The sequence below is a fragment of the Lates calcarifer genome, linkage group LG1 (genome assembly GCF_001640805.2).
Source record: "Lates calcarifer isolate ASB-BC8 linkage group LG1, TLL_Latcal_v3, whole genome shotgun sequence".
Lineage (NCBI taxonomy): Eukaryota > Metazoa > Chordata > Actinopteri > Centropomidae > Lates > Lates calcarifer.
The window spans coordinates 979,034-987,052 of record NC_066833.1 but is presented as its reverse complement, the minus strand read 5'-3'; the positions used below and the strand labels follow the sequence as shown (position 1 = coordinate 987,052).

General features: G+C 37.2%; 1 long non-coding RNA gene across 1 annotated transcript; it reads right to left on the bottom strand.

Annotated features, from left to right (window-relative positions):
* Window positions 1-921: 921 nt before the first annotated feature.
* Window positions 922-5,773, bottom strand: LOC108897128 (uncharacterized). The gene is made up of 2 exons (XR_007814055.1): window positions 5,689-5,773; window positions 922-1,059 (listed from the first exon to the last, which is right to left on the bottom strand). It is a non-coding gene; the product is annotated as an uncharacterized LOC108897128 (long non-coding RNA).
* Between the last annotated feature and the right edge of the window lie 2,246 nt (window positions 5,774-8,019).

Below are 8,019 nucleotides of genomic sequence, written 5' to 3'. Positions count from 1 at the left end.
CATTACTTGAGATAAATATGTGAAAACATTTCTTATCAATAAAAAAAGTCAGTCTTCTGTGATGTTATAACCAGTGGTACATGTTCATCTACAAAGCCCTTGTTGGTAAATTGTCATCCTTGCTGTTTTGGCACTCTGACCCAGACTTAACTCAGTCCATTGATTTACTGATGCTCCAGGAGCCCTGAAGCAGAGCTGATCCAGGAAACTACCCTCACTGCTACAGTGCAGCAGCCTCATGGAATAACATGTAATGTCACCTAAAAAACAAGAATTGTACAATACATCGTTGTAACCCTGAAAACCCAGAGTTAAACCTGAAATTACCTTGCTAACCCCAAATTCTACTTTGCAGGATAGGCCTCTGGTGTACTCAACTCAGACTGAGTTCAGCAGGCAAGCAGTTCCATAGGATGGAGACTCTAATGATGAATGCCTGGTCACCTTTTGTTACAAGGTGTGACCTGGGAGTAACCAGCAGACAGAGGTGGAAAGAGTACTGAAATATTCTACTCAAGTAAAAGTACCACTACTTTGATAAAATTTTACTGAAGTAAAAGTACTGGTCTGAGAATGCACTCAAGTGAAAGCAAAAAGTAACTTGTTTAAAATTTACTCAGAGTAAAAGTTACTTAGATACTTTTCAACAGGATTGGGGTTCTTTCTTGTGTAGTGCAAAAAGGACAAGAGGACACAAATCTCAAACTAATTTTTTTTAGTTAAAGGCAAACCTTCACAAATTAAAGCTCTGATAAAATAAAATACATAGACACATAATAATGTATCAATAATGTATCTCTCAGGGACCTTCAAGATGTTTTTGAGACAAAACTTTATCATTTTTTGATATCAGACTATGTTCAAATGACAAAACATGTCAAATGAACTGTATGGCAGCTGCTACAAAACCTTTTTTTTAAAAAAAAAAATTGCATATCTGCACCCATAGACATCATATCGCTTATTTTTGCTTGCTTGCTTGAAGTTTCAGGTAGTTCCATGGTTCGCTTCCATGTTGCCACAAAGTCACTGAAGGCCTTTAGCTTTGATGGGTGTTTCCTTTGTAAACAAAATGTTTTCATCAGTAAATCAATGTGATGTTCATTAAACATTAAACCCAATTAATTTCAAATATTTACATTCACAGATAAAAGGTTGTCTACACACATCACATCTTTTACATGTCATCATTACATCTCTCAGAGATGCCTGAAGATATAATCATAAATATTAAAACAGTGGAAGGCATACCTATACTATAGTAAACATCATTCCTATTAAATGGATAGTTCACTACTCATTCATTCACTACTACAGTGACTAGATAAGTAGCCTACCTAAACAATACCACTTTGAAACAACAGTCACTTTAACATTAACATCATTGTTAATTTTTAAGACTGTATATGAAGTTGTATCCCTATTTACATCTAAACAGGTGGTAATTTTAATGGGACATTATTTATTTACAGTTCAGTCCCTCTGAGCAAACACAGCTTACACTGCATAATAAAGTTGTTGCCTTGCCTTGAAGCCGAAGTGGTCACTTAATTATGGCCAAGGGTGCACTTCATTTCCTTTGAGCTCATCATTCACTGCTGTAGTTTCTGGTGCACAGATTTTCAACTTTGCTTTTTTAAAAATTCAGGTCAACATTTTTTTATTCAGAAACGGATATGATTTAAAATGTAGATAAGAAAAGTACAATACTTCCAAAAAAACATACTAAAACTAAAATTACAGGTTTTAAAAATTATTTTAAAAAGTACAAGTGCACAAAAAAACTACTCAATTACAGTAACATGAGTAAATGTAATTCGTTACTTTCCACTTCTGCCAGCAGATATCAGTGGTAGAAGAGGTCTTTAGGAGTGAGGTATCCAATACAAAATCCAACAGGGAGCCAGTGTAAAGAGGCAAGTATGGCAGTGATATGGTTGTTCCTCTTTGTTCCAGTAATAAAATTAATGGCAGAATTTCACACAAGTTGTGGACAGAGGAGGGAGCCCTTTCTGATACTTGAGTAAAGTGAACAGAGAATCGATAAAAGCACGTACAACATTTTGCAGATCAGCAGCTGATAAAAAAGACATTATTTTAGAGATTAGTTTGAGCTGTAAGAAACGAGACTGAACCAAATTCTTGACTTGGTCTTCAAAACAGAAGTTTGCATTGGAGGTTACCCCAAGATTCCTTGTAGAATGTTTAACATTATTTGACACATTGCCAAGGTTAGCTATGACAGAGCTCATGGAGTTAAGGGGAAATAAAAAAAAAAAAAAAAAAAAAAAAAAAAAAAAAAAAATTAAATTAAAGACACAAGATGAGAGTTTAGCTAGACTGCTGGGATCTGTGGGTTTTAACAGCATATATATATATGAGAGTGCTCAGCATAATAATAGTAAAGACAACTTGGCCAAGAGGCGGCATGTAAATAGAAAACAGAAGGGGGCCAAGAACAGAATTTTAAGGACACCAAACCTCAAGTGGGCTGTTGAGGAAGAGGGATCAGTTGGAGAGGTATGAACAGAGAAAGCTAAGAGCCATGATTCTTATTTCTATCTCTAAGCCATCTAAAAACACTGCTAATGTTCATGTGTGTGTACATCCTCTGGCTACTGTTGAAGAAAATTTCAAGTCCTTAATTCAAAGTTTGCTGTAGTGGTGGTATTTATTAGTATTCCAGAATATGGTGAGTCTGCTGACACACAGATCAAGTCTGAGACAGCAAACTGACCAAGAGTGAAGGGCAGGGGGCCAGTTATACTGTGGGTACAGGATAGGCTCACGAAAGGAATAGGCTCATGAAAGGAATGGGTATTTACAGTATGTTCACAGACCTTACAGTGACACAGACAAGACCTTTTGTTGACGCAGTGGGGAGCAAGAAGGGCCCCCAGACTTGATCAACATGCCATTGTAAGGTGTGACCCCATTAACATTGGCCTTGATAAACTTGCCATTGTAAGGTGACATAATCAACACTGGCCTTGATCAACTTGCCGCTGTAAGGTGTGACATGATCATCATCATCAAGGACATGAACAGGAATACCCAGTGTAACAAATCAGATAAACATCCAAATGCATTTCTGAAATCAGTGTTAATGATAACAGTTATACTTTTTGATAGAAGACCTTCATCAGTGCACGTAACTCAACTACTTGGGCAGAACTTGAGGGTGACAACATTTTCTCTATGAACAGTCAATGGTGAAGGAAACAAGATTAAAGTCGAAAAGAAGACTTTTTGGAAGAAAAGGTCAGGACAATGCTTAGAGATGACATCTATGCAGTTATCTAAGCAGGGCTCAGTCTGAAGTTAAAATAAGCCACCATTCTATAAGAACAGTGTTGCTGGGTGAGAACAGACAGGTAAATTAATTTGAAAGCTTTGTTACAGTCAGGATGGGGTGAGTACAGGTTGATAGTATTCCCATCTCTGTTGCAAGTGATGTTTACTTCATCATTACTAAAGAAGGAGGCCCATTCATTCATCTATTACCTATGTTGCTTACCCTTTTAGGATTGCAGGGGGCTGGAATTATTCCCAGCTGACTAGGGGTGAGAGCCAGGGAACACCCAGGACAGGTCATCTGTCTATGTATGGAGACAATAATCATTCACGCTCACATTTAGACCTACCATCAATTTAGAGTGATCAATTAACCTAACCTGCATGTCTTCAGATTGTGTGTAGGCCAGAGTACCTGTAGAGAACCCACACAGACACAGGGAGAACAGGAGAACATACAAACTTCACACACAAAACCTTGGCCAGACTGAGGTTAGAGCATGGAACCTTCTAACTGCGAGGCAACAGTACTAACCAGTGAACCACTGTGCTGTCCTGGGGTTCATTCATTCAAGATTCAAGAAGTTTATTGTCATGTACACAGCAAAAACACAGTGGGAGTATTGAAATTCTCACCTTACAAGTTCCCTTCACACAACCAAAATAAACAACTAAACTAAATTAAAATAAAGGAATAAATAAATAAATCTAAATATATAAAATAAAGCGAGTACTATGTACAAAAAGGTGGCATGTAGTCAAGATATAAGGTGCAATTAGTTGTGCAATACTGTCACAGTGGTAAGACATTCAGAATGTGCAAATATTGTTTATATTGTATAAACATGCAAAAGATATGTGCAAATGTCACAGTGTCAGTATGTGCAGATTCAGCATTGAGATGATATATGTTTAAGTGTTCAAAATTGCAAATGTGCAGTTCAAGTTATCGAAAGGTATTGATTCAGATAATCACAGTTCAATAGTCAGTGATTCAGTAGTCTGATGGCCTGTGGATAGAAACTGTTTTTTAGTCTGGTTGTCCTTGCTTTCACACGCATGTAGCATCTGCATTGCGTTGCAAATCACAGATACCTACTCTTGGTCAGTTTCACTTGCACTTATTCCAACTAGGGGTGTACACCAATAGTCAGTTAGTTGAAGCGATAATCATAGTCAACATCTTTTTAAGAATGAACTAATTTTCATTTGACTAATTTTTATTTGGGTGGGAGTGGGAGGAGATTCGTCTTTTACTCCATAGAGATGTAGAACTAATATTTATGTTACTGTTTCTGCCCGAGTGCTGCATCTTAACTGCATCTCACTCTGTATGGTGCAAGCAGAAGACTGGAACAGATGTCGGCAATAAGAAGCAGCTAAGTATGGCATTATGTGGGCTGTTAACCAAGCTGCTGCAAATGTTAGTCCAGGTTGTTTCTAGATGCTTAGCTTGTTTTTGGGTTAGGATTCCTTCAGTGTTCATCATTTAGGAGGTTTTTACTGGGACATGAATTACCTACAGAGGCCCCATTTTCTCCAAAACAAAGGGACTAAGTGATTAAAATCAGTAAAAACAATAAATAAAGCAGTTTCATATTTAGAATCTATGCTTCTCTGAGGTTTTGACTCACAGCACAGCTGAGAGACAGTACTGAGAACATTGCTAGTCTGTAGGTAAGTGGGGCCTGAGAGGCAAAGTTAGTGCATGAGTCCATGTCAACATATGTTGACATGACAACTCCATTTGTAATTCAAACATTTAATCCTTTTCCTGTACAATAATGGATATACCATAGACAGGGTGGGTTTTTTGATTTTGGTTGCTGCAAATGAGCTATTTCTTACCACAATGGAAAGTGATTGCCTTTGTCCCAGGAGGATGCTTTGTCTGGTGTGAAGTCTCACTAAACTCCTCTACCACTTTCTCTTTTGCTCCGCCTTTATAGTGAGATACTTAGAAAAACTGTTATCATTCTGATTCAATATCCAATTTTACACAGATCACCATATCATTCTTTGTCTCACCAACTCTCCAAAGTTTGGAGAGGCAAATTCTTTTATTGTACAGTGTAGTGTTCTGTTGCAGAGTGTAGCAACTCTGATTAAACACCAAGCTAAACCTTTGTCAATGAGTACAGGAGTCTGAGTAGCGTTGACCTTTTACTCTCAGCATTTTCATTTGACAAGCGGTGAAAACTGTAGTTGAAAAGAAATACAAAAATAACCCAAAATATGAATTTACATCTTTGTATTGACTTGATGATCATGAAAACAAATACCTCTTTTAACATGTATAAATCAACCTTTATGAACTACAAATAAAATATAGTTTTTAACAATTACCGCTATTTATGCTTCTTAACATCTTTATCATGAAATATAAACACTTACAGTGTTGCCTGAACAATGTTTCCAAGTGGATGGCTGTGGATAAGCCTCAGAACCTGAACAACATGTCACTCTCCCTCTCAGAGCAACAGCAAACAGGATAGGTAATTCAGTAGGACGTGAGGTCATCAGCAAGTTGACCTTCAAAATAAAATCCTCTCATTTAACATTTTTTTTTTCTTTTTAGCGTTCTTTATAACTTAAATACATATAAATGAATTATTTTAAAGCAAACAAAAGATAAATGACATAAATGCCTTTGAGGCATCACATACAGTGGTGGCCAAAATTATTAGAACACTTAGCATATTTTAAGAGGTTTCAGTTGTTTTTGTTGAATTGGGCATTAAAATACCCATAAAACAAATGAAATATCTACAAAGTGATTTTTATGCTCTGTAAACCATAGAATACAGCCATCATAAGAAGATTTAGGTCATTTTCCCTACAAAAAACAAGCTAGGCCTATGTCACTGTCAATGTCACACAATCATGTCATTCACAGAAGAAGCCAAATTGCTCTTCTTTGAACATGGCTAAGGTGAAGAAGGAGCTAACGAGTGAGCAACAGGTTCCACAATGACTAATGGTGCAACAGTGATTTCAAGAACTGTGTGAAACTGGGAGAAGAAGGACTTGTTGGCAGAATAGCAGCAAAGAAACCATTAATGTAAGGGAAAAACAAAGTGAAACGCCTGAAATTTGCAAAAGAACACAAGGAATGGACAAAGGAAGATTGGTATTAAGTGTTGTGCACTGATGAGTCCAAGTTTGAACAGTTTGGCAACAGGCAAAGAGTGTATATTCGACAGAGGGAGGGGGAGAGATATAAAAATGAGTGTCTCTTGCCAACAGTTAAACACAGACGGGGTAGTAGAGAGGACAATGACCCTAAACATTCTTCTAACTATTGGAACTACCTTCGACAGAAGGAATCTGCCCCCCTCAAAGTCTGGACCTCAACCCCATCAAGCAAATTTGGGGCACATTGGAAAATAAACTGGACAGATCTATTGTACATTCAAAGGAAAGCCTTTGGCTTGAGTTGCAAAAGGCATGGGATAACATTAGTGTTGAAGTTCTCAGGAAATATATTGACAGAGAGATGTGCTGCTATAATTTCTGAAAAAGGTGGACATACCAAATATTAAACTTAAAAGTGGATATAAACAGTATGACTCACTTCATCTGATATTTGTTGTGCTCAGAGCAACCATCTGCATATTTCATGAACATCATGAAATGAAATCATGTTTTGGAAGCAAAAAAGGTAAATATTTTCAGATCTGTCAGGTGTTCTTAAAATTTTTGACCACCACTGTAAATGTGATCTCCTCAACATATATTGTCTTGCAAATTTCTTTTTCCATCTTTTTTTTTTTAACCACGTTTTCTAATTTTTTGTGTGTTGCAACATTTTTTTGTTCTTGGTACCAATAATCATACATTTATTTTACTGGCTTGATCAACTCATTCCTGGTTCTTCCTACCAATCCTGTATAAGCCTATTTCTCCTCATTTTTATTATTATTATCTTTTTTTATTTCTGTGTTCCAGACACTGTGGACCGGTCTGTAAAGAATTACAGGATTCTACCTAGTCTTTACACAGAATCACAGGACTCATATATACCTGGTATTTTCTAATCAAATCACAGGATTCAACTACCTGGTCTTTTCTGCTCCATTTGGCCAATTTATCTATCCGTATGTTACCCTGAGATGTCAAACCATTAGGAGAGTGAGTCAATTCTAAGGCAAGGAAGAGGCAAACAACCTCAATTAACTATGTCATGAAAGTGGAAGCATTCCTAAACATACACAGAGTAACATGCACAGAGAAAACCTAAACAATAACCCCCTTTTCAACCACACAACAAACTCACATGAAATTGAGGATGCTGACACACCACACAGAGCGGGTATAAGACAGCAAACTGACCCAGACTGAAGGGCAGGGGGCCAACTATACTGTGGGTACAGGGCAGTGATCAAACAGTATGTAAATGTGAGGTGAACAATGGTACAGGACAAACATTATTTAATTTTGCAGTCCTTATTAGCCAAAAGGTGTATACACACAGACACACACACACACACACACACACACACATACACACACCATTCATCCAGCAGTTATGAAGATGAAACGCTTAGGTCCATGGACTATTATGGACTCAGGCTAGTAGTAGTAGTGTACACAACAGTGACATATCATCACCATGTAAAGTTGTTGAGTCAAACTTGTTCAATAACAGTGGGCTATGAACACACCCAGCAAACACAGAGCAACATCAGCATTCATTCTAAATGCACGTTTTTGATCATCTGATGA